General features: G+C 37.9%; 1 protein-coding gene across 1 annotated transcript in view; it reads left to right on the top strand.

Moving 5' to 3' along the window:
- Nucleotides 1–8,651: 8,651 nt before the first annotated feature.
- The window catches only part of LOC112684887, a 59,302-nt gene continuing 40,542 nt past the window's right edge, over nucleotides 8,652–27,411 (top strand). The window contains exon 1 of the mRNA XM_025556620.1: nucleotides 8,652–8,936. The gene's annotated coding sequence lies outside the window, so the exon portion shown is untranslated. The remainder of the gene's footprint in view (nucleotides 8,937–27,411) is intronic.

Raw genomic sequence — 27,411 nt, 5'->3', positions numbered from 1 at the left:
CAAGGGTGTTGGATATGTTGAAGTTGTTGAGTTCGTCTGTGTAACACTAAATTTTTTTCTCATTAATGCCATCAATATATGATGGTATATTCATTAATAGATAACAATTAACTCAAGAAATATGTTATGTTTTACCGTTTTTTTTTTAAAATTGGTACGTGTGTAGAAAGAAAAAAATTGGAAATCTCACTGAAATTTAAAATTATTTACATCCTAAGCAGAATTGTATTCAAATAATTATAAACACAAGATATACAGTTAGGATTATTAAAATTCTATGCTATAGAAACAGGTTTTTATTAAATTAGCAAATATATTCTTTAATAGTTATTACGTATTACCAACTTTGCAAAATTAAATTTAGATTTATGCGTATTACATATTTTGTGAACACGTCTGATCCCACGAATTGTGAATATAATAATGTATTTGAAATATTCTCATTTGGATTTATAGTTAGCTGATTAATCTTAAAATTCACCCTATATGTATACGTTCCTGATATACTGATATATAGTTAAAATATGTATCTATAACGACTTTAGTTACCGGTGTATAAAGTACAGTTAGAGTAAAAACTAGTTCCTCTTAGTTTTGAATGATCGATTGAGATTAAAGATTAATATGTACGTGAATATATAGATATTTGGTGGCCGTTACATATAATGTGCTCGTAGTTAGTCAGTATATCAGTATTATAATAACAATTATGTATGTAATATTTAGTAATCAGTTCATTATAGATAATTAGCGTGATGCGAAGATGATTAACTGATAACTGATGATATTCATTATAAAGTTTTTTTTTTTTTTTTGTATTTAAACGATAAAGTCATCCTGTGAGTCCTAATGAATCTAACAAAGTAACGTTAACAATTAACAGTATCTGTTAATTAACTAGACCACGTAGAAATAACCGTGAGGTGCGCGAGGAATAAATGTATTATACGCGTATAACTCTTACGATATATTTTTCAAACCCTCTTGTTTGAACGCATTTATTACTTACTGATTTATACTATCAAATTAATGACAAATATTGTACGGAAACGACAAAATATAACATATTCTACTACTAAATGTAAATCATGCACTAGATGCATAAATGTGTTCTAACGAAATATAGTCTTATGGCCGAAATTTGCCGTTTCAAATATTGGCGGATGGAAATTAAATTAAATTAGGTCTCCGGCAAACATCAAGCAATGACGATGAAATGATCGCTCAGGGTGGTGGGGTCGTGAAGAATGTTAAATCATTTCCGGCAACCACCTGGGGTTGACATAATGAGAGAGGTCTACTGACACCAATAATGTATGTTGCCTTCAGCACTATAGGAAATCATCATTTCGTGTGAGAGTGTTTCACATATTATTGTTATCGATAGTACTTTCCGCGGGCGTAGATGCAACCTTTTAATCAGTGTTTAGTACAACAGTTATGCCGAATAATAATTGATTGTAATTTGAAAGCATCTACCCGTAACCACGAGCGGTTTTTTTTTTCTGAACAAATTTTATCGTCTTGAATAATTGTTTGAACGAAAATACATTTCATTTATTAGTGAGGTTTTATTTTTTATATAATTTTATCGTTAATTTTATAACTGTTCACGAAAGAGAAAAAAACTTCAGCGTTATGAAATAGATTTTTTTTTATTTCATTTCCAAACCAGTCGATTTGCAGATGATCTTAATTAAGAATTCGATTTCTATTACATAAATAAACTGTGCATTAAAAAAAGTCTCGTAATTTCTTTTTTTTTAATCCATAACCTGCTACAATATTCGTGTTTTTTTCTTTTTTACATATTTGATAAAATGTGTATTATTATTTCGTATGATAAAACATTAGCATGTATGGTTTACTTCATGACGTGTTGTACATACCATATAAGTGATAATTATCTATGTAAATAAATTACTAATATAACTGTAAAAACTATTAAAGTAGTAAACAAACGTTAAATCCAAAAATATGGTATGGACTGACATAAAAATGTATTTAAATTAAATCATGGGTCTTACTGGGATAGAAAAAAATGTCATTGATAAAATAGTTTCACACTATTTTCATTTTTACAATGAAAGTCGAGTTAAAACAGAAAACCAAACCACGGAATCTAGTACAAAAGTGTACAGAACGGTTGGAGTTCTAAACGTTTTCTAAAAGAATGCAGTTTATGAACACTTTCAAATTACAAAATTGATTACCATTTTCCCTCGATATCCTTTACTGTTGTGTGTTATGTGCGCATAGCTTTCATGAGTTGTGATGGATATAGTATTTGTCAAATTATTGCTTATACCTAACGCTGGTGTTACCAATATGTATTACTTTATATTTTGTTATGACGAAATTAATAACAGAATTCCAATTTCCGTCGGACTTATACATGTATACACGCAACAACGAAACTATTTGACGACGAGGAACACGTCATCGAGCTATTTATAAAAATCTTGACCTTTATTACGCGATAAATATTTGTCAATAAATATATCAATATGACGGTCTCAAATGGAGAGAAAAAAATACAATAGCAATAGAAAGTCAACAATTTAAAAACAAAAACCGGAAACATAATCGAACCATCCCGTGCACATGATTTTCATAAATTAAAAATGATATGAGACATTCTTGTATCGATGACCCTCGAGGCTTCTTACTAACGGTACAGCAGAGTAACGTGTGACCTATACACCAAACATTCCGTATCCAATCATATACGTATAAGCATACGTGTACACGCGGTGGCACACAACCAAGGTGAATATTTTTTTCGTTAATTTTTTTAACTGATTTTAGACATAATGTAACAAAATACTTCTACATACAAGGGTTTATGGTAGTCATCACTTTTGGCATCGTTATCGCATTCACGAAAAATCGCTTTGTGTGCGGTGGCGATGTGGTACTCTGTTACTACGACTCAATAATGCATCCAAATAAAATAACAACGATTCCTCGCATTGCAATTATTCATATAATAAGATACTTCGAAAATATTATATCTATTAATGGAAGACGTGACACGTATCATACTCGCACGTCTCTTTATAATAATAATAATAATATAACGATTAGATATGGTGGACCTATCGTCCGAAGTCACTTATTTTTTATTTTTATTTTTTTTTTTTTAAACGTATTTAACGGTGCTTTTTCTACACCTTTTGTTATCACATCCTTTTGTACAGTTAGACATATAGGTACGTCGCATACAAAACGCGCTTTTCCCGCCGAGTGTTCTGCGCGCTACGGCGGCTACTTCGTTTTTGACGAACACGTACACGTTACTTTTGACGAATCAAATAAACATAACATATTAACGTGCAATAACTGATGACTGCACACATTATATAAGCATATAATATCGATTAGCTAGTGTTGTGCTTAATGTCAATCGTTTTAAGTCGTTTAAAAGGTCTTGTCGAACTTAGAGATGATTATTTTTGTTTTTTTGTTCAGCGTTTTTTCGTGTGTATCTGGGTATAGAATCCGATGAAAACAACTGACTGCGCGTTTGCAGAACAAATATATATTTTACACACTAATATGATATAAACGTTTTACATGAATTTTAATTCCTTTATTATGATTTTATTTTTCGGTTGCACAGGACGGTTTTTTAAAAAATATTATTTTTTTTTTTTATTATTAATGTTTAAGAATATACATGTTATCAGAGAAGTTGAATTTGAACGAGAAGATCTGTTTTCATTCTTAACCGCTACCTACATACTGGGCAAAACGTTTTTACGTTGTAAAACGATGTCGCAATATTGTTAAATCGTTTTCTCAAATCCTGCTTCGCTCCGCTGAGTAAGGTGACGCGGTAACATCGCCGCATAGTGGTCAGTAGCGTACGTACGATACAGGCTAGGAATGGGATATTTCGCAGGATAACGTTTCGATGTCCGTGGCCCGACGACCACGGTATAATTCGCACAGACAGGTATTTCTACGCGCGCGCACCCACCGCCGACGTTTGGGCGTACTGATATACAATTATTTTTTTTCTTCTGTTCGCGCGCGCAAGCCACCGCTGTTGCTGCTGCTACTGCTGCTGGTGCTGCTGCTTCTGTTGGGGTACAGCCCATTTGCGTCCGAAAGATAAGGTACTGCCTGTCGATTTATAGCCCTTTCGTGTACAACGTTGTCGTTTAGTATCATGGTTGTCTCGACTTATACCCCTCGAAACCAAGTATCTACTAAAGCGGGATTTAAAGTTACGATAATTGATGAAACACTCGTGGTTTTCAGTAGTTTCCGTTGTTTCAACCTATAAGCGTAACGCTGCAAAATAAATAGTAGCTACTGCATAGTTTCACTGCAAGGTTCACGGAAAGAAGTGAGAATCGTCGTGAACCGCAGTTAAGATGAAACGGACCGGTATATAGTATCGATGAGGACGTAACGAAAAAACTAAAATTAGTTCGATCGGTAAACAATGTACGGCACGAGTGCCCGATTGTGAAACGATAGAATTCGGCAACGTTGCACGGTTTTCGTTAGTGATGTTTCGGGCGCGAACGGGCTACGAAAAGGGTGTGATGGGCGCAAGTGGGCTGCTCCGTTCTGTCGCTGTACCTGCGTCGGGTAGCGGCACCGCGTCAAGTTTGTCCGCACGAAACGAGGTCTCGGTGTCTGTGCATGCGCGCACGGGGCCAAAAGGTTTGTAGTCGACCTTGGAGCCCACACCGCATTCCAGACACACGATACGTGTGCACGGTACCTGCACACGTACACAACGTTGTGCGTACTGCGAGAACCACATTTTCGAGATGGGAAAAAACACCGTAGTACGCAATAATAATAATAATAATAATAATGATAATAGTGGTAGGTAACGACAAACCCTCAACCCTTGTCCGCAGTCTGCTCGTTCACCATCGCACCCCTAAAAATATGTAATAAAAAAAAAAAAAAAAATCAACTCGGCGGCATTCGAGGCGTTCGAAATCCGTAAATGGCGGTATCATCTTTCGGTCGGTACCAATCGAAACCTGATACATGTTTACGACGTAGCTGGTTGTTTCGAATCAAAAAGTCGTCAGATCATCGACGACAGCGACGAATGCGTTTGTAATAGGAAGTGAAAACCGATACCGGATTACTCAGCGTCGACAGAACGAAGAAGGCGGAGAAAAAAAAAATCTCAACCTCCGCGTTCGTCATAGACGCATTTTTTTTCGCATCTGGTGAAAGTCAACGTACGAGCCATACGCATACGGGCCAGCGTCATGCTGATATTTCCTCCTACTTCGCATCCCTCGTTTCTATCTTTATTAGTCACCATTGTCAAGGACATCCGAATTTTTACGTGCGGCCGGGTGGTTTTCCCTCGTTTTCCTTCATTGTCCGACTCCACGCTACCGTGACCGAATAACCTGACTTGCAGTAATAACATAAGATTGTTAGGCGAACGTATTTTTTTTATATTTTTGTTTACTAATAAATGTATTATATTGTAACCCACGTATGGCGAGAATATTGTTCACACGAAATTATATTCTTCTGACATTGTGGATCAGTAAAATATGTCGAGGACTGTGTATGTAACGGAATTTACGTATCATATACACACGGTGTGTTCCGAAACGGAATAGGATTTTGTCTGTTCTGGCTATAACTTACGGTGATGAATGTTAAAGATTTTTCGATGCGTTTTCGAGTTCACCAAAAACAATTAACGCGTAACCCCATTTATTATAATTAATTGTTTATTAATTTTTATTTAATAATTATTATGATCGTATGATTTGACCCGACTTCCAAACAGGATGTAACGATAATAGGTGATACTAATCGTCTTAAAAAGTAAGACAACTTGTTGGGTAGCTATAAACAATCGATGAATTAATATGAACATTTTTTTCCAAAGCGCTATTTGAACGCCGATATTTATCAAATAATGAAAACAAATGTATTATTAGGAATCTAAGGACAGTTCAAATCCTGATGGAATGTATGACACGCAATGTTCAACCACACATTCATTAAATAGTATAGTATGTATGAGTAATCTCTCTGGCATACAGGAATACGTATAAAATCAATTCGAAGAAAGTAGGAAATGCGTAATGATGAGTTATTCTATATGAACCCATGGATGGTAAGTCTGATAAAAACTTATGAATGCTAATAATTGTGTTTAATATATCTGATAAAATTTGTAATTCGATTTCTAAAATGATAATAATATAAGGATCGGTCATGCCTTTTCGTTTCTTCACGATTTCTTATAATGATATTTTTCTAAATTAGTTTTTAATTTTTTAATTTTGTTTTTTATGAACAGTATAATGCGTTATTAACTATAGCTTTAGACAAAAAAGTGATTAAAATACAGCTTTAACTCATTGTTATTTTTATTAATTATCATTTGAATACAATTTTCTTAGTTGAAACTATTATTATTAAGATTACTTAATAAATACGACGAAACTTCCATTCCATTGCATCACCATATTACGTATAATATTATTTAAGCTCTACAATAAAACGAAAGATTTGGAAAAATGAAAACAGTATAGAGAATTAATATTTCACATTTATGTAGAAGTAGAACAATTAGATTAAATTACCATTTGGATATTGCACATATTATTTAATAGTTATTACTCGTAAAATGTAATAAGTTTAACAATAATTTATTTCACTATATAATATTTCTAGGTATAATTCTTAAAACATTAAATTTCATTTCTTTATTTTTTTAACTTATATAGTTTACTTACTAATAAAATTTTTAGTTTATGAACTGAAATACATTTATTTATCTTTTTTCATTACTTTTAGACGTTTAATTACTATACATTTTCATAACGCTTATATCGAAATATTTTCTATGTAAAATTATTCTGCTTGTGGCTTAGCGGTTTATATTGAATTTAAAAATAATTGTTATAGCATTAGATATGATTATAATATAGTCGAGAGTTATAACTTTTATAATAACGGCAAAAATATAAAGACAAATGCATGGAAATTATATGATATCGGACAATGTTCTTACAAATTATGGATTATTTTTATGTTACAAGGAAACAGTGAAAATGTATTTCAATTTTTTTTTATCCAATTGATATAAGTGTATTGTGAAAAATAAAACTATTAGTAATTCTACTAGTTAAACCAATAGAATTTTTTGCGCTTCATCTTGCGTTCAACTTGCACATAATGATTTTTACATGTATAAAACATGCCGAGAATATTAATATAAATATATGTGGGATTATATTTTGATGAGTCATAATTCAATTTTTAAAAGTTTTTAAAAATTCAACTTTATATCAACACTATGATATATTTATACTAAATGTAATACATTACATTTTTTTTTATTTTTAACAATTATAGAATTTTAAATATTGAACTAATTGCAATTGCATAATGCTACCTAAAAATGAAGGTTTAATAAATATATGCGTTTATTATAATATTATTTCGTAATCATGAGAAATATACAAAATTTAGATACGTGGTTGGTTAATTTGCGTATCATATTGATGCTATTTTTTTTTTTTTTTTTTTTAAATTAAGTTCAACATTTTATGATGAATCTTTTAAAGGAATCATTTTGAATCATTTTTAATTTGAAATATATGGTGAAATGTTATAATAAGTGTAAGAATATTTTATGGATGTCATAATATTACATTTGATCTTGTTCATTATTTCGATGTCTATGTTAATCAAAACATAAAAGAAATTCTAAAAGGTAAAACGAATAAAAAGGTAAATATTTAATTATTATGGAAAATAAGGATATGATGCATTTATGGTATGAACACTGTCAAAAATCAAAAAGATAAATGAAATAAAGCGTGGTCAAGGCTGGAATTGTACGGAGGGAATTTATCGTAGAACTAATAGAGTATTAAAAGAATTGCGTAATTCTTCGCCTTATTTATTTATCTCATTTAATGAAATATTATATTTCGCAACGTAGCGACCGAATATTGACTTAAAAAAAAATGTCGATTCAGGAATTTCGTACAATCGAGCAGTACCTGTATTGAAATCGTACACATTGTTCGAAATTGAAGTGGAATGGTCTCGAAACAGTGGCGTACGGTCAACCTACCAACGTATTAGTTGTTTTAGTTGTTATTTTTATTTGTTCGAAACACTATACGCGATATTTTATCGATCGCGGACACAAACCGTTGGAAATAAATTGTCGTAGTTCAACCTCGAGACTGGAATACAATATACGATTTGTGATACATAATATTGACGTATTATTATTATTATACGAACACGGTGAAGGATATACTTGCAAATCGTATTACGGGTATACACCGTGAATAATATTTATACACGTACAATTGTTTGCGAATGTTGAATTCGTATACACATGGATTTAACAGTCACGAATAATTGTCGTATATCGTTGCGTTTTTCGTGTACGGGTCAGAGCGACGATTACGCCGTGCTGTCGTTATTGAAAAATAAAACAATAAACAAGACGAGCGCGCGCGCGCGCGCGCCGATGTCGTCTTCTAATGATGTGTATTATTATTATTATTATCATCGACTCGATTTTCACTATTCAGGAACACTCGCCACAATTTGTCCGTTTTGCCCGCGCGCGCAGCGCTCGGTGGTAGGGGCGCACCTGCTTGTCTTGGCCAACAGGTTTCTTCTTTCTAGGTAGTTAGGTACAATAACCCGTGTCGGTTGGACGGCTCCGAGCAAAGGTGTCCGCAATACCGGTATTATCGTTTTTACTAACCATTAACTGCACGCATTTCGTGTTGCATTTTTCGTTTTACTATTCGCCAGTGTTTGTTCTTCCGTTGTTTTTCATTTTTTTTTTTTTTTTTGTGGAATACCCTCGTTAAGTGTACGATCGATGATAGTGTTCATTTATTCCCGCAGGAATATGATGATTTGATGGATTAAACAGTCACTCGAGAAACGTTCAGGTAAACCGTTTACGAACATTGTTTTTATTATTAAAAAAATCGATACAAAATCCATTCTTAATTTTCTGCTTTCCCATTTAAACGCGTCCAACGCACGTGGTAATAAATGTGTAGTAAATAAATTCGTAAATTTTGAACACTTCAACGTTAAACTGTTCAAAATATTTTACAAATCATTTAGCCCATAGTTTATTGTTATTGATAATAAGCAAATCCGAATAATTAACTCATGTCGCATGGATATTGTAGGCCAATGCAGTAGGTTTATTGTATCTGTAGAGAATATTATGGATTTATGTGATTTTAAAAATCTTGAGACACGGTTATTATTAATCTCTTTATAACGATAGTTACACATAGGATTGTTATATTCATTGTGTCCATCTGAAGTCAATCTAACCGTGGATAATAGCCTTTTGTGCATAGATGTAGGTCGACGGCACCAAAGTTATCGTATCTAATCATACGGTACATTATGAGATATGATACTTTATGTATGTGTCCATTGTATGTTTTCCCCAGAAAATACCATTCGTGTCCTTTAATTTAAACATCAAAGAGGAAATTATATTTTTTAAACTTCAGATGTCGGCGTCTACAAAATATATAATAGTCATCAACTACCGTTTTACGTTTCAAATGCATGTATTTCTACGAGAGAAAAATTGTTGTTTTATAATATTCTTACCTACACCTGCTGCAATAGTATACTCATGTGATAATATTTTTTATCGAAAATTATTTCCCCCTTTTCATGTGGAGATTGAAAATAAGACTATAGTGTCGAGGGAGCTTAATGCGCGTCTGGCCCATCCTTCCCATTGTATATTTTATGATATCTTTAGCCGTGGGATCGGAATGAATACTGTTATAAATAATAATTTTTTCGATGTTTTAAACATTATAAGTCATTTTTGTCTACTGCATATACATAATACATGGGCATATTTGTTTTCGTCATCGTGACGGGAGATTAAAAACTGCTAAACTTCCATTGATTTATAATAAGTTAGGTATATGGTTCGTGAATTGTGAAAGTGGTATTTTTAAAAGTTACAATAATAATATTTTTGCCAGAAAATACTGTACAAGAATAAAATTATGCTAAATCATTTTTGTCGCGATGACAGTAACTATTTATTAATAAGTTATTGTTTTTATTAAAAATATAACCCTATCATTAAGTACCATCTATGCGCTGGCACGGATACCGTTTCATAAAATAAGCTACTGCAGCCGGATGTCCGTGACTATATTTTATGATTTACTATTGTTTAAGATGTTTTTGTTACATATTGATGAAATAAATATACCTATATATATATATATATATATATATATATTTATTACGCTATAAACGAAGTACCATAAATACAGTTTTTTTTAGATTTTACGTTATTTTCCACACTACATGCAAATCATTTAAGAAAGCCGATGTGTTCTAAATTACAATGCGATACATTTGATATTTTTTCAAAGAATAGCCAGATTCCAGATTCAAATAAAAAACATATATTACGTCGAATTACCGACGAAAACTCTCATATAGTCCATGTGTAGATGCAACAAATACATTTATGCCAACAAGCATAAAAATGCATATAAAACGATTTTCTGTTAATTTATAGTGATGTGTAATTATGTACCCTATTTTATTTGAACTCTAATAAATATTGAAAATTCCTACAGTAAATAGTAATAAACAGAGTTCGACTTTATTCTGTATTATAACAAATCGAACCTAATCCGTAATGAATAGTGTTAAACGGTATACCATAATTTGTAGAGCAACAAAATCATTTATTTTACTTTAATTTCATTAAATTAATGTTAACATATATAATACGCGCATGTGCATACAAATTATATTTAACATAATTGTACATACGTTCGTCAAACACACGTATAGTGTATTTATAACTGTCTATTTTTAAAGTTCTAGTTGAGATTTTAATAAATAACTTCACTGTGATTGTAATGTATTCTAGTTAATCGACTATCTATAGTACTAAATATATACTATAACTATAGATATAGATATGTTTCGAAAAAAATATTGAATCGTTAAAACCGTTCTCGGCTTTATACTTTCTTATAGTGAAATTCTTTCTTTTTTTTTTTATAGGTACATTGATATAGTAGGTATGCCCGTAATTGTCTAATGCCTATTATAGGAATATCTATATTTATACATTAAATAATTTATACTATGATAACTATTAAATGTTATAAGCCTATTATATTTGAAAAGTAGTTTATAAATCCTCATGTTTTTATTAACATAATTAATTATATTCAAATCGAAGAATACTGTGTACCTATACTATTACATTTTAAATTGTTACTTTTACTTGATTAATGTTAATTGCAGAAAATTACCCAATACGGAACGGCATGGGACCATTTTCCGGCTTATCAATTACAATATTTATCTGCTATATAATTTGTAATGGGACTAAATACAATATTTTATTTTGGTTTATTCGAGGTCTATCTTTGACATGTAATTTCATACAACTTTAACGTAGCTCGAGAAATATTGTAAATCGATATTATTTTAAGTGATTACTCTTGTTCTATAGCGGTATTACTATAATTTACGGAGTGTATTGTGCGGTGTGCGTTTTATAGACGGCATTTAATCAAAACGAATACCAATTAGGTTATTTTATTTTATAATTTTAATTTTTTCGTAATTTTTTTGGTAACAAGTGCAAACAAAAAGAAAAAAAAGATGATTTGCGATATTTTTTACTTGATTATTCGCCATGTATGATGTGAATTATTCGCACATGTCGATTGAAATATGAACTTGATCGGTAGGCTATGCGAGAATAATAATTTCCGAGAGATAATTATACAGACACGCTAGTAGTGACATTCATTAGGTGCTTGTTGCAACTGCGAAGTGTAATACACAGTGTGTATAACGCACAAGACGCACCGAGATCCATAGCGGCTTCGGGAAATACGACTGCAGAGACTTAGACGGCTGCGCATGAACGGAACACATCATTAATGTTATATTTTGTACAGTATTTATACAGTCTATTTTTATTTTTATTTATATAACTACTTATTGTAATGTAAAAATCGCACACACGGTCGTACGTTAACGGAAATCACACACCTGCGCGAGATTGCGTGGTAGGATTTTATATATATATATTTTTTTTTTCCCCCCGTTTCCGAACCGAATAGAAACGCGCGTCGTACGTGCACGCCATGTAGAATACAATATTCGAGTACGATGTACGAAGCCACGCGCACGCGTTTGTCAAAAAAAGTACATTGTTCGGTGCGTAACAATCGTGCGCAGTGTTCGAGTCGGCGATAATTACGAAAATGAAACGAGAAGAAAATCTAACGTACACGTGTGTTATGGGTTTTTCGACGGCATTCGTCTACCGATGCCGGAGCGCTTGGCCCACGAGGTGTGCTTCCAATAGAGGTTTTCGACCGTTTCGCGTTCGTAGTGGACGTGTGCACTGCCCACTCGACGTACACGCGCGGGCGGTAAATAAAATCGCGTACAAAACGCCCAAACGGACCGGCCGAACCCTGTGCACGCGCGGTACGATACGCGTGCATTGCGTATTTCATTTGCAACGATATCGTGTTTTTTTCGCGTTACGCGACGTCGGCACGTCGACCGTAGATAATACGCGCATGCGGTCGTTAAGTCATTGTCCGGTTGTTAAACGCGCATGCACTCGAAGATCGCGATGATTTTCGACAGTCATATCGCAATGGCGTCGTCGTCCACTACGTACGTACGCGTAAATACGATTTTCACGGTCGTCCGAGTGCGCAGTCAGTGGCGTATCCGACTTAAATGTACGGGGCCGAGGGAGGGAGGGGGGGCGAATAAGATTCCGCTCGAGAAGGATGGGAGGAGGGGGGGGCAGTATTTATTCAAGAGTTAACACAACGTTTATTGCACTTGATATTGGTAGGTACTTTTAGATTCTGAGCGGAGCGAGGAATGTATTGGTTTTACAATGATGTTTATTTATTTTTCTTCTTTATTCTGTAAACACTTTTTCTCCCTCCAAACTTGCTCAAAAGTATCAAGCGTAGCATCTTTTCTGAAAGGTAATATTTTTGAACTGGTACTTTAGATATATCGTTTTTCGATTTTCGAAACGGTACTCGAAATAAAAGCGGTTAAACGAGAAAAAACGTACGGTTTCACGATTTTATAATATTAAATAACTACGGACGACGTTTTCTACCAGAAATATTGCTTCAAATGAAAAATGACAAGGGATATTGTTTGTTGTATTTTGGATTTTGTTCCTTACAGTTTAAAATTCAGGAATTCGATTTTTTTTCTTGTCTGTAGGGGTGATGGGGGTTTGTCCATGAAAATGGAAATGATAGTTCATCTATACAAAAAAAGTTAGATTTTAATGTAGAAAATAAATGTACCTATATATACTAGGTGGTATAAAAACAATAGATAGAAAAATATTAATTATACAAAATTAAATAAAAAAGATTCCTTCGTCCGCTCAGGATCGTTTTATATCGAATGCAATCATTACATTCAAATAGAATATAGTAAAATTACACTATCCTGTCCGAGGTTTTTCAAAATTATGTACGTCGAGAATTTATCGTGGAAACGGTATTTTATTTTTTAATTTACATAACTATTATAATTTTTTAAATTTTCCTGTTAATATAAAAATAGCTGTGCGGTATAAAATAGGTATTCAAAAATAATATTTATTTAAAATAACAATCAACAGTAGGTTAGTAATCTTATCAAGCCATAAATTCCTTGTTCCATTGTAACTTAATCTTATTGAATACGCAGCAAATACCTACACAAACATAAATCTATGAGGGGAATGATTGTCTCCATCTTATCCTTTCAATTACGCCATCGTACACAGTACACACGTAGTGTCGTTGTGAACTGCGCGAAACGGATTTGTGTTTGAACTTTTATACCGATCACGCGATCGTATCGATGCACGTCGTTACATTCTGTATCATGTATCCGATACGTACATAATACGTTGACGGCCGTCGCTATACCCGTTTGGGGCCAACAATTTTCAATTTTTACTTCTACGCATTATAGTTCAAATAAATGTCCGTGTAGCCTGGGGACGTGATCGGTGCAACGGATTCGAAATGGATCTGTATTGCTAAACGATTCACTAGTCATGTAACCGAGCGTGATTTTTTTTCAGTTATTCCGTGATGTACTTGTGAAGAATCATTTGTATTTTATTTTTAGTATGGCCAGTGACTGTTGGACAAAGATTATTTTCTAACCCGAAACGAATTAAAACTTACCTGATGAATCCTGTAGCTCAACGCCCAAACCAATGTTGCCGCGGTAAATACAGAACAGCGGCTGTCTGAAAACGAATACGGTTCCGAGTCTTCGATAATTCCGCGAATTATACAAGTCCAACGAGACATTTTCGTCTGGTTCGTTCCTCGGTTTAATAAGAATCAAACCCAACACTTTGTTCAGCTGTTTCCCCCCCCGGTCGTGTCCGGAGCTCCGACGAACCTAGTGGCGGCGCTGCTCGTGCGTACGATACAACTCATCGTGCACCGTGCGTAATGAGCTACGGCTACCGGCGTACCCGCGGCTATAATTATTATTAATTTTATCCCGAGCGCATACGTTACGGCCGTCGGTGTGCACGCGCACATCGGCGCCTCTCGATAAAAGGCGAACGAGTGCGTTGGGCCACGGGACGAGATCGGCCGTGGACGGTGGCAAATCTAATTAATACGAGATCAATCGATAACGGACGGAACGCGCGCGCGTACACCGTGAATAATGGAACGCGCTCGTTCGCGCCGCGGGAAGCCGCGCAAAATCGAACAGTCCTAGTCCCTCGTGCGCACACGTAATAGGTGCCCATACACGAGCGGATTTTATAACGGATTTGGTCTCTGACGGATTAAATCCTATAAAAAGTCCTATCGCGTGTGGTGTTCTAAGGATTCAATCCGGCAGATTTAAAATGCAACGGATTTAGTCCAACGGTTCAAGTCTCTCGCTTTGCCACAGACTAAAAGACCAGGTCCGGCGGACCACGGACCTTGATAAGAAATTTTTGTTTTATTGACAACTGTTGTAGTCCGTCGCATAAATCCGCAGATCTTTCAGAACGTCTTGAAAGACCAAAGGACTAGGTCCTCAGCATAAAAATCAACGGATTTCCTCCACTAACCAGCGGACATGGTCCGCTGGTGGATTCGCTCCGCGAAAAATAGCGGACTTTTATTTTCACGTTAGTGGACACGTTAAAGGACCTAGTCCGACGGACCAAATCTTTCAAGGACCTAAGGATTTAGTCCGTCAGACCAAATCCGTTATAAAATCCGCTCGTGTATGGGCACACGTAATAACACTCGTCGAAGTTCTCGCCGTCGGGACGCATCATTCCGCCGTCGCGCGTACGCGTTCCGCACGCGCAACGGCCGCAAAACACCGCTGCAGCGAAATCACGAACCGTGTACACGATTTAAAAGCCCACGGATATGCTCCAGTTACGCGTAGCGTATACCTGCACGCAGGCACGTGACTCGTGTACCGTGCCGTACATACCTGTGTGCGCGTTTGGTCGACACGAGAGAATCTTTTTCGAGTCGATGCGACGCGACGACGCCGCGCGTGCACCTACCGCGTTCGCAACATGCATTTTTATGCAACGCGTAACGTGTAACGTGTTGTAATGTGCAGCATCACCGGTCGACCTCGCGCTCTCGTTTCTATCGCTCCGTACGCACGCATGTGTCGCGATCGTTATCGCACGTAAACGAGCCGGTTACGACCGCGGTGTTTCAATTTTTATTGTTTACCGTATTCTGTACGCATACAACTATTGTTCCACTGCTACGTGCGTTGCCCGCGCAGTTCCGCGTCATCGGTAAGGTTTTCCTCATTTTTTTTTTTTTTCTCCCTCCCGAAAGCCGCTGATTTCGTTCAACACGGCCACCGGTTGTGCGGTGCTCAGCGCGTCCGCGGCTTACGCTTACTGCCGCGGACCATGAAACGTTTGCGTGCCCGTTCGCGATATCATTATTGTCGTGTTCGTTTTGTTTTTCGGTCCGCTGTTGAGGAATCTGTCGCATTGCACGTGCAGGGTACACGTATTGCGCATTGCAAATACAATGCGCAGCAATACCGAGCAGACGATAACAATTGTACTACGAGCACGTTACAGACATTGATTCTTACCCCGGAATCCGACCGACCTGGCTTGGAATTCGGACCCATACGGACCACTCCTTTGCGCGCGCGCGCGCGCACGTCACATTACCTACACGTATGCCGTGGAATTATATTTAAGCATGTATATATGTGGACGCGGATGACGGTGGAACAAATTTATTGTTTGCTCTTACCTTTTGGACGGTGCGCAGTATCTACACCCCTCGGTGATCCAAGGTTATTTATTATTTTAATGCGTACAGCTCAAACACGTATTTCTAAGGGTGTGTTTACCGTGCGCGATTCCACTTATAAAACGTGTTCGGAGAAAAGCCGTTTTTATATGCGTATTCACCTGGCAGTGCACATCGTTGTTCGTTAAAACTGGTAACATCCCTCCGCTGTATCACGACTCATCCTTTTATTTTTATCCGTCTACACGTAAACCTGTACGCACGTCGGGTTGTCACGTTAATAGAATGGAAAAAAAAAAATCAAATATGTGGTGGTGGCCCCTGCGATCACGCCGACGTTCGGTTAGACAATATTATGTCGGAGAAACGAGATTTCGGGAACATACGGTTATTATGAACGCGTACATGGTATTTTTTTTTCTTTTTCATTACGATTCGTCGGCGTCGTCCGATACCGTTAACATCTACCCAGTTTTTTCGTCGTTATTTTCATATAAATTAAATGAGATACGCGCGCCTCCGAGAAAAAATAATATGCTGTACGACAGGTAAACGATGTGATGGTACGTTACAACATAACGTATACGGAACAAATGTATGTACTGGCAGCGACGCGAAGGTTTCGGGTACACCAGAGGTCAAAATAAAAACGCCCATTATATTCCGAAATCGTTTCATGTGTACGCAAGTCCACCGGGTAAATGTGGGTCGATTTTACAGTTGTGCCGAGTATTAAAGAGCCATTGTGATATCTGTTTTTGTTTTTGTAACATTTTCACCACCAGAAGAGATAATAAAAAATAACCATCGTACAATTTGAACCGAAAAATAATCGAAATCGGTAGACATAACGTGCTTGGTCCTGATGCGTGAAAATTGTGCACGAAGAACGTACCTCGGTAAGATGTGTGTACGTAGTGAGATTTTTGAAAACGTTTGGTGTCCTTTTAAAGCGTTTTCGGTTATTTTGTATTTCGACGCCGAACCGGGGTAAACCAGATTCAGACCTTCAATCCCGACGGTTGGGGGGGGGGGGCGGTACATTTTTCTTGACCGGGTACCGCGGTACGCCATAGGAGTAAACGATCGATAAATAATTACATTTTATCGATGAATACCCACACCTACCGTTAGTGCAACGTACGCAGGCGCGCGGAAATACCACGACCGCGGTACAACAATAGTCGGATTCGCACACGTTATCCCCGTCCGTTGTCCGGTCACGTACCGGTGTCGATCACCGCGCATAGTAATGATCGCGTTATTAATTCGTAGGCGTCCGTTGCTTATTACTGTTATTGTTGTTATTGGCACGGGGCCGGGAAGATCGCGCGGCGAACGTTCGTTGCCTACGTTTTAATTACGTACCTGCGGCCGGCTATCGCGGTGACGTTCGTGCGCTCGGCGACCGTTCCGCACGTCGTCGCCGGCCGGCGGAGCGGGTGCGCGCGCAACGTTCCGCGTGTACTATCGCGGCGGACCGGTCGTCGGCCCAGTCCGCGCGACCGCGGTGGGCACAACGGCGGCCACGGCAAACTCGTTGTTGTTGCGCGCGCGTGTGACGCGGCGAGCGCGGCGTACGCGCCGCGGAGGAAGTCGGGAGCATCGAACTCCTCGCGCCCCGCGCCGCCGTAGCCGGCGCACCGTCCGCGGTCGACGCGATGCCGATTATTGTTGCGACGGTGGCTCGTTGACCGGTGCACGTTATCCGCCCGCGTAACCGTCTCGTTTTCGAAAAAAAAAAAACACCAACGTTCCCTCGAACGGACGCGTTCTGGAGCTCTGCGCCGCATCACACGGAATGCGCTAAAAAAAGACCGTGATCGGACCGAAGTTTATAAATAAGAAACGCGACGAGCCATTTTGGTATCCAAAAACGTTTTGATCATAGTTCGAATAACATATTATTGTGTTGGGTATTATTTCACCGTGTAATGTGTGCACGTTAAGCCATAATAAATTGTTGTTCAAAATTATGACCATTGTCGTCTTAATGGACTGAAGGCGAACGGACCAGACTGGACTTGATTTCTTTTTTTTTTAGACTAGGGGACCGGGGACGCGTTGAAACGAAAAACACAAAGACCGGAAAAGAGCACTAACGTATGACTCCCGTCCTCGGGCGTCGGTTGCTGACGGTTTTTCTTGAATTTTCCTCGCGCCCCGTTCGCCGAACCCTCCGTCCTCGGGGTACACCTGTGTTGTATCATCACCTAACACGTATATTAAATTTAATAAAATTAATATATTGTCAGCAAACACACACCACCTTCACAAAATGCTGACAATATAGATTAGAATAGCATAAAACGCCGCCCGCAAGACGGGATGGGGGTTCGTTCTACTACCATCGACGTGGAGAACGAAACGCTGCCCGTTTTGCGAGTGACCGGTAATTATTTTGTTTTTGTAGTTAACAAATATTTTTTCGTTTGTTTTAAAATAAAAAGTTTTTATATTATTATTTTTTTTTCTACCTTACGTACTCGTGCAAGTTTTGAGAGAGTTGGCAAACTAACGAAAGGGGTAAATAAAATTATATTGCATTTCAAACCTCAATCCAGTGCTAGATTATATTCTTTGTCAGTTGTTTCGAGTGTAAAATAACTTTAGAGCTATTAAAGGAAAGTAAACCTTTTAAAAAACCTGTTTTTCGACTATCCTATTAAGCAGTGCTAGATTGTATTCTTTGTCGTTTAAGAAGATAGTCGTCCGGGTCAATTATTAAGTTTTCCTTTACTTGCTTGTTTGACAGTTAGAGTGCCCGACAACCAATAATACCTCGTTTTTGTGTTGTTATACGCCAAACCTTTGCGTGGCGTATACGACACCTGTACGTGCTGCGAAAAGCCGCCGAGACGGGACCAACAACGAAACGTGTCGTCCGATCAGTCATAGTACTGTCACCATACGTTTACGTTCACAATGTTTATTGTATTTTCGGAAAGCGTACGTGTCACGTCGTCAGATTTGAGAACGTTTCGACGTCGAACGGATCCGCAACACGGGCGTTGTGTTATTATATATCGAACGGGAGAAAAAAAAAATGTCGTGATCGACGTCGCCAAAGTCGTAAATCATTACCGTCGAACACGCGATTATGTCGGCCCGAGCACCGCAATCGTAAACGATCGTTTCGCGATCATGTTCGCCGCGCGTCCATCTTTTACGTTTCGAACACAACGCGCTGATCATCGTCCGCACGGTCCTGAACGCCATTTCATAGCTCGGACGCACTGTGTTCGCACGCACCATTATTACGCGACCCGCTCGCGTAATAATGGTAATACGTCGTCTTTACGATAATCCGATAATAATACAACATCGCGTGTAACATTTTGTATTGCATACGAACACCTGTGCGTATATCCGTTCGGGGTTATACGTGTTTCTCGTACGCGCAGCGGTGTGCTTATCGGCGAAGGGTTTCCGGGTCTCTACATCCCTCGGTGTGAACATTTAAGAGATCGGGTTCGAAAGTCACGTACGACTCGCTGCGCACGGGCACGGAGAAAGGTTCATTTATTATTATGCGTTTACTGTTCGTATATATTTTTTTTTTTTTTTTTTTATAAAATATCATGTTGTGACTTGTGACAAAGAAATAATGGGAAAAAAAGTGTTGTCGCCGCAACCCAGTCATCTTATAATTGATCGATGTTTAACTATAATATTATAAAATCACTTACTCTTCGGAAAAACACGCCACTACATAGATTTGTATGCGCGGCTGTCCCACACTCGCGGCGGCACACGAAAACGTTCCAGACGTCTGTTTTCCAACGATTGTTATTAGATTATTATTACTGACTGTCGGTCGACCGCTCTGTTATTTATCGTTATTATTTTCTAAACGGTTTTTTAATTAACAAACGAGGTATAGTGGTTCCCGCGTGAAATCGTCGACCGGCCGCAGCGAATAATAGGCCCTCCTATCATTTAAAATCAAACCAGGCGTCGTCGTACCCGTCGCGCACATATTGTATTTTGTACACATCACGGCGGCGCGTACACCTTCAGCAGCTACCTGCGATGCACAACAATTGTTAATTGTTGTCGTTATTATCAAAAAATATTGAAAAAAAAATGACCATGATAAAAATAATTATAAAAAAAAAAAAAGGGGGCAACCGAACAAGATTAGTTTCTCCCCACCGCAGAAGTAGCTCTCCGTCGGATAGCCGTACAGGCGTAAACATGGTTGGGTAAAAATCTCGGAATTCAGCGATCGAGCGTGTTAGTCAAACGTAAATTTTTCGGTTTTTACTGATTGTTGTACTGATATTCGATGTGAATCTTGCTCGTCCTCTTCTCGTCCCGTTTCTCTGGCGATTCATGGCCCGCAGCATCACCGTCCGGTTTCCGTATTGTAGTAGGCGCACGCGTAAGCGTGTGATTTGTGTACACCCGGTGAATTGATGACCAACAGGAATGCGTTACACCGACGAATACCTATTTTAGTGTAACGTACACGTAGTTTATACAAAAGTCGATTGTGGAGTAATAATCTTCATGTTTACTGCGACATAACGGCCCGAGTGTTGTAACAAGCACAGAACCGTGAATTTATAGACAACAGTAACGTGTTTTTTTTTTTTAGTGAATTTCAACCACATGTGACAGTAAGCACAAAAACAACGTTTTGATTTGCTTTATTCGCCTTGTGGTAAGGTGGACTTTTCTTTCCTATCGCATTTTAAACCGGGATTAAAAGATCGTTTTTTTTTTAAAAATATATTTACATTTTAAATACAAGTCGGGAGTTCCATTTATTAAACTTTTTTTTTATATTTTAAGTCTTTTTTTTTTTTTATCTAAATATTTTCGAAAGCCTGTTACACATACGGTCCTAGATTATTGCACATGTGTTCGAAATTGAAGATTTTTTTTTAATAAAAAATACGTATTAGCGCTTTGCTTTTTTTATACGATAACAAAAAGGTTTATATTGTTTTAATGTAATGATAATTTGTCCTCACGCGTCTCTAATTGCGTATTGTACGTATTAATTCATATCGTTTCGTGGTGAAATCAGACTAGCGGATTTAACACGTCGAACGGCTGATTAGAACGCACGTCTTATTAGCGTTTTATAATCCGTAATAGTAAATCAACTCTCCACCCCCACGCGGCACTAAATAATATAACCTAATATCCGTTTATATACATATAAACTGTCAAAGATAATGGAAATTACCGCAATACCGCAGAGGAAAATAGAAAAAAAAATATGAAATATCCAAACACTTTTACTAAGTAACGTCCACGTAGTCGGTACATTAATTATAGCATTATGTATAATATTATTGTTATATCTCGTTTCGTATCGGTAGATACAACACGCGTGTTTTCTTTTTACGTCAAACAATAGACGCGAAATTTTGGTACGTTTTGTAATAATTTATACGCTTATATATTTGTATAGTGTACTGAATCTCGAAAGAAAATCGTTTTCCGTTAAGAAGTGAACTATACAATTATCGTGAACAAAATACCGAAAAAACTTTTTTTACTTGTTGCTACAGTACAAATATATGTATGTATACATTTATACCTTTGCGCGTCGTTGTACGCAGAGGCATGTGACATATTGGATACGGTTGGCCGACGTGTAGGTATGAAAGCCATAGAAGAGTGGGTTCGGCAGCAGCTGCTGCAGATGTTACTGGCATATTCCCGACGACGACGTATATAATAATGTACTTATATCATATAGGGTGCCGATGTAACAGTACAGTAGTGCACTTATTACGTTTTAAACGTATAGGTTTACACGGACCGTTCGGAATGTACTCGAATACAATACCCTGTACATTGTACAAAAAAAAAAAAAAAAATAAAATAAAATATTTGAACGTGCAGGTGTGGTGTTCGCGACGCAGGTATAAAGTCTTACGTGGCACAACATTGGTCACGGTTCGATAGGGGTTTATCGTGAAAATGTTTCCACCTGGGAACAGGTTTGGATACACAGGTATTCGAACACACATTTTTCTGGGGTTGGTCTTGCACGATACGTTCACCGAGTGACTTACGCTTGGGTGCGGTGCGAGTCGGCAGACGTGGAGCTATTTTGTTTTGAAGACATTATTATTATGTTACTGTGACGTCATCTCGGGGACGACGACAATACTGCACGATGTGATATATGTACATACATATTATTATGTACGTCTAAACATTGTAAACTGTAAACGTAGGTGCATACATTCACTGGCCGGCGTGTGCGGTCATTGTGTTTTCTTCCGAAAAGAAATAATAACGACGATAATCACTGTCTGCGACGGTACCTATCTGCTGTATATTATAATTTTCTTTCAGGGAGAGCGGAAGTACGTGTAACGTACCGATCCGTCGGAGACACACACGCGTGATGCGCGCACCCGCAGGCACGTGCTATAGTGTGTAGCTTAATATTCAAGACGAACGGTTTGACATTTGAATGATAGGTGTGACTGAAATAATATCGTCGATTCGCCATGACGCTGAGAATGCATATACATAAATATGATGTATATGTACGTAGGTACGGTCTGTTGGGTTTTTGACCCGTGTTGATTTTTCGATGCGCTTTTTTTCACCCGTCCTCCTCCTATAGAGGTTGTGTACATAATACCGTATACGCTTTTAGTATTCGGCTACGGCAACCGAGCCCGTCGCGCGCATAAATTAAAAACGATGGACGAGAGAGAAGAAGAGAGAGGAAAAAAAAAGGTAAAAAAATAAATAAATCATTCAATATTAAAATCGTCTCCTTCCGGTAGCGACGTGTTTTTTTTCCTCGTCTTTTACTCGGGTACACGAACAGATTCGGCAAGAGTTCATCACTCCATAACATGCGCGCGCACCTGCAACTGTCGCGCCAAGTTTCGTTCAATGATTTTAGGGCAGGCGAGAGTGCCTATAATATAGAGCGTGGTTTACCTTTATAAAAAATGTAAACAACCATTTACACGCAACGTTATAGTTAAGGTGATTGCGAGCCATAATTTATTGTCTCCGTCCATCGCTCGCGTAACACGGGGATTTAGATGTTTTCTGTTTCTAACGATCGATCGGTGCAATAACGATTTTTAAAATCGATTCGAACTCATTGTTAAGTATACTTTAGACTGGCTTTCCAATAAACAAATTATGGAAACATTAAAGTCAACGGAAGTTCATATTAGCATATTTGGTACAGAATTCGAAATTGCAAGTACGATCGAAAGTAGACTTTAGTTGAATTCAAATAGGTTTACAAAACTTTGATCGTATCAGTTAATCGATGTTGATCGATCGGTTCATTAGAAGTAACAGAAAGTTATAGCCATTCCGTGGACGAATAAAGAATGATGACCGTTTGACGAACGACCCCTGGAGGGTGAAAACCCACTTGTGAAACGAGATTATCGTGTGCTGGTGCTGTTGTCGTGCCGACGGTAAAACGCGCTGCCCGGGTTCGCAGACCTGTGACTAAACGGTCCACGAAATTAACCTAGATTTTTTTCTCTTTCCAACCATGGCCGGCGCGTCACGGAAACGAATCGCACCGCGCGTTATTAAATCGCGCCCGCGCTAGTGTGTTTTTCGTTTTCCCATTGTTGTAAAATTGGCACTGCGACGTATGCACACACCGTATATTTACCCATTCGTCGTGTGCGTGTGTACACGTATAATTTCGTGAGAAAGTGGTCATGGGCTCTTTGTCGTCCGCGTCGGACACTAATAAAATAACGCCACCGTCGTGCGGCCGACGATAACGAACAATAGGGCAAATCAGGGGAGAGGGGTAGGGACGATATTTAGGCCGGGGTGTTGTGCAAACTTGCAACACGCGCGGCGCATTATTTCGGCCGTGTTCCCGCGGCACTCGGAGGACCGACGGACAGTGGTTACGATACGTCCGCTCGGGTGGAAAACGTGTACGTCGGACGGGAAACACGTGCGCGCCTGTTGCTCGACGGCGGTTGCGAACATGACTCGTCGACCGGGGTCGAGGGCGCGGACGAAAAACCTAAACAATAGTGTAACGATTGTCGTACGACAGGTACGTGGGCTCGGCGGAGTCGCACCGATCGCGCGGGTCGGGATTTCGGGTCTGTGCCGACTCCCACGAATCCTTTGTGCGCACACACGCGCCCCTGTCTCTCGCGCATTGTGACGGGCACCGTCACCGGGTACCGTTGTCCGCGACGGAGAGAGATAGGGGGAGGCGAAGGGACCGGTGGCTGTTGAACAATGCGTACGCTCGCGCTATCTTTTCAACGGTAAAACGTTATGCGCGGGTTTTTTATTTTTTTATTTATTTTTTTCTTCCGTCGGGTACGACGAGGCTCGCCGGTACGTGTAAAGTGCTGCGCGCGCACAATGTACAATGCGTGTACGCCGAACGTTGTTGGTATGCGTTATGAAACGACTGCTCAGACGACGTGTACGACGTGTCCGCTCGAACAAAAACGGTTGTACACCGGCGGTAGCGGTGCCCGCGTGGTACTTTTGTGTTACCAAACCTAACCACACGTGGTACGTGTGGTCATGCACACCGTAACGGCGTGCCGGAATGCAAAGCGAACAACCGCTGCGGCGCGGTCCGCGCGTAAGAGGCGCTGTTGATACTCCCCCGTCCCCTCGCCGCCGCCGCCATCGTCTGCGAGACGTTTCGAATTTTACTCGTTAACGATAACTCGACGAAACCTGATCGTGCATCTGTTTACGGTACGCGCGCGCGGAACGCGTATGCGCGATCGTGTTGTCGTGTATTTTAAAAATACGGATCCTGATACGTACGCGCCCAGCGTTCATCTCGAATTTTGTGTCTCGTCCTCAATCCGTATCGTTTGGTTTGTCGGACTTGTAGAACAATACAGTTGTTTTCTTACCGCAAGATGGTTTATAAATTTTTCGATGGGGGAAAAAAAAATGATCAAGTTTTGTTGCTCATACACGATGTATTATTAAAATTTTAACGTTTATTTTCACTTAAAAAAAAAAAACTACGTAAAACGAAGAAACGTTATTGTTTTAATTAAACTAAGTGTAAGCAATTATGGATTTATAGTGCATACACGAGGAATGCAATAACATAAGCGTTTAAATTTTTGTTTAATTTTAAAAACAATTATGTACCTGTGTCTACACATATGTATTTAAAATTAATTCCCTAGTGCTTTCTTTAAACTATTAAAATTAAACAATTGTTCATCTTTGTTGTTAAAACATTTTTTTAATCTTCCTATTATTTTTTTATTTTTACACTATTAAAGTGTTTGTGTATGCTATATAAATTATTATTTTAATTATTTTAAAAATAGGTATACTAGATGTTTTTTTACTTATAACGGTAAATTTATAAAAAGAATTAGTAATACTATTTTATTACTATTATTATTGTGTTATTCATAAAATTAACTTGTACGTATCTCTTTCATATTTATAGAGCTTAGCCCGTCAACATTCTTAGTAAATATATATATATATATATATCTAATGCAGAATGAAACATAAAAATTCCAAAAAACTCGTTATTGAATAGTCATAATAAGATATGCGATTTTATTTTTGAAACCAGTTTTAATTCATCAACTAGAGTCGGAAAATTGTACACATTTTTCTAAAACGTTGTGTCTACAGAAATTTTTATACAAAATACATTTAATATACAGAAATGCTATATTTATCAAAATGGTATGATCGAATCTATAATGATGAATGCAAAAAAAAAACGAATTTTTGATATTTAGACACTGAAGTGTTGAAGCTGTCTCATACTTTTCATACTAATCATTTTATTCTTCGAAATTCAATAAGTGATATCATATTTCCTTACGTCGGAATTGTTACTCTTGCGTTGGTTTTGAAAATTGTTTTCTTCTATTTTTCGATTCTTGATAAACTTGAATTGCGAAAATATTTTTCATTAAAATAACGGAAAATGTTGCGCGTAAAAGGGTCGGGTATATATCGTGTTAAATATACGTATTTAACACTGTGCACCTATTGTGAATGACACTGAGCGGAGAGAAAAATTATTTTGAAAAGTATTGTTATGATGTCTACTGTTTTAATGGTTCTGAATACCCCCCGTAAAGATATCTTATTGTATAATAATTGCTCGTGTAAAACATTAAGTACAACCATGAGGAGAATATCGACATCAGTCAGACGATCGCGCGACTATGACGTTACAAGGGTAAACCATTGAAATGTATACATTTATTACACTATTTGTGATGCAGTGTAGAGCAGCAGCAGCAGTAGAACTGTACTATATATATATATATAAATGTATTGTTGCGTCATAATCTGTAATGAAGTCGAGCCTCGTGAGTGTGTACAGTTTTCGGATTGAAGTTCAAGTGCGTAAAAACTGGTCACGTTATTGTGTCAATGACGGGACACTGTAATACGCCTCGTATTATTTCCTTTCGTTTTTCACACGATTGTTGTACACGCGCAGAACCTATTTTTATAATACGTTTACGATGCTCGGTTGGTGCCTAGGATTAACGTCGAACGGCTGGTATGGGTATATTATCGGCCCACGACTTCCAAACCGTGTTATAAAAAACAAGAAATAAACCTTTCTCTTTCAAAACCGTGCAGTGAACTGCTAATAGTTAAGGCCGCGATTCTCTCTCGGCTTCCCCGGGTAAATACGATCACGCCCGATGTGAAGTGTAGCCCGCTGATCGGTGGATATCGTTGTCGACCTGGCAGCGAAGTAAATATGCACACACCTGTTAGCTCAGTTAGCTTTTAAAATGTGAATGTTTTTCGAGAATTAACTTCACGCTAAATTGTAATGCAAAGACAAATGGTCTTGGACCACATATGAGAAATGTATTGATATGTATATTTGTTTTTATCAAGGTATTTTTGATATTAACATCAAGGCCACAGTGGTTTTTCAATACTCGTAAATTCTCCAGTTATACTGAAACGTCCTAAAACAAAAAAAAAAAAAAACTTGTGCCACTGATTTTGTGACTGCATATTAACAACGTACGGCAGACGATGGATCTGAATTTGTGAATTTGTTGGCCTATCATACGAAAAAATTGGGTTCAACTCTCCGAGGACTGTTATCTTTCATACATTTTTTACACGCGCG

The sequence above is a fragment of the Sipha flava genome, unplaced genomic scaffold (assembly GCF_003268045.1).
Source record: "Sipha flava isolate LNK unplaced genomic scaffold, YSA_version1 106_pilon_pilon, whole genome shotgun sequence".
In the NCBI taxonomy this organism is placed as follows: Eukaryota; Metazoa; Arthropoda; class Insecta; order Hemiptera; family Aphididae; genus Sipha; species Sipha flava.
The sequence above is the reverse complement of the archived record's forward strand: the minus strand, read 5'-3'. Positions and strand labels throughout refer to the sequence as shown.